The sequence below is a fragment of the Nanorana parkeri genome, unplaced genomic scaffold (genome assembly GCF_000935625.1).
Source record: "Nanorana parkeri isolate BGI_ZX_2015 unplaced genomic scaffold, ASM93562v1 scaffold3428, whole genome shotgun sequence".
NCBI lineage: Eukaryota > Metazoa > Chordata > Amphibia > Anura > Dicroglossidae > Nanorana > Nanorana parkeri.
Window position 1 is genome coordinate 49,349 of NW_017309696.1, and position 836 is coordinate 50,184.

Sequence of the window (836 nt, forward strand, 5' to 3'; positions counted from 1 at the left end):
CCGCCTCCGTGGCACACACACCTGATCTCTCTTCTCCTCTCTGCGTATCTGACACTCGGCTCCGTCCATCCGTCCTCATCCGGCATCCTGCGCCGCATCCATCTGGACATCAGAGGCGGTGAGTGCCGACCTCTCCTCCGTGTGGGGATTGGCCCGGGATCGGTGGCTCCTTGTGGGTGGAGACAGGTCCTCTTATCCCAGTCCCAGCACTGTACACACACACACGGGTGACATGGAGGATGTCCAGCACTGTACACACACACGGGTGACATGGAGGATGTCCAGCACTGTACACACACACACAGGTGTCACCCTGCCGAGGACGAGGACACCTGGGAGGTTTGTGTGGCCCCTTCATTCCAGGAGCTTTACCTTGCAGGAGTTGTGTGCGGCGGTGTCATGTGACCTGGCTGTACTTTGACCTCTCCAGTATTGCGGAATGATCAGATAGTAGAGAGCAGAGTGCTGATAACGCGGCCTGTCACTGATTAATGATCCTTCCAATGAGTCTGCACTCCCTACCTTCCAGCTACGTCCGACGTCAGCGCGCACCCTTTCATCGCCGGGATCCCATAATCCCCTGCACACCAAAATCACTACTTTGTACTTAATCCTCTGTGATAATCCCTACTGCCGGTCCTCCAGAACTCTGTACCCAGTAAGATCCATGTCTTCTATGGGGTAGGGATGGACCCAGTAAGATCCATGTCTTCTATGGGGTAGGGATGGGGACCCAGTAAGATCCATGTCTTCTATGGGGTAGGGATGGACCCAGTAAGATCCATGTCTTCTATGGGGTAGGGATGGGGACCCAGTAAGATCCATGTCTTCTATGG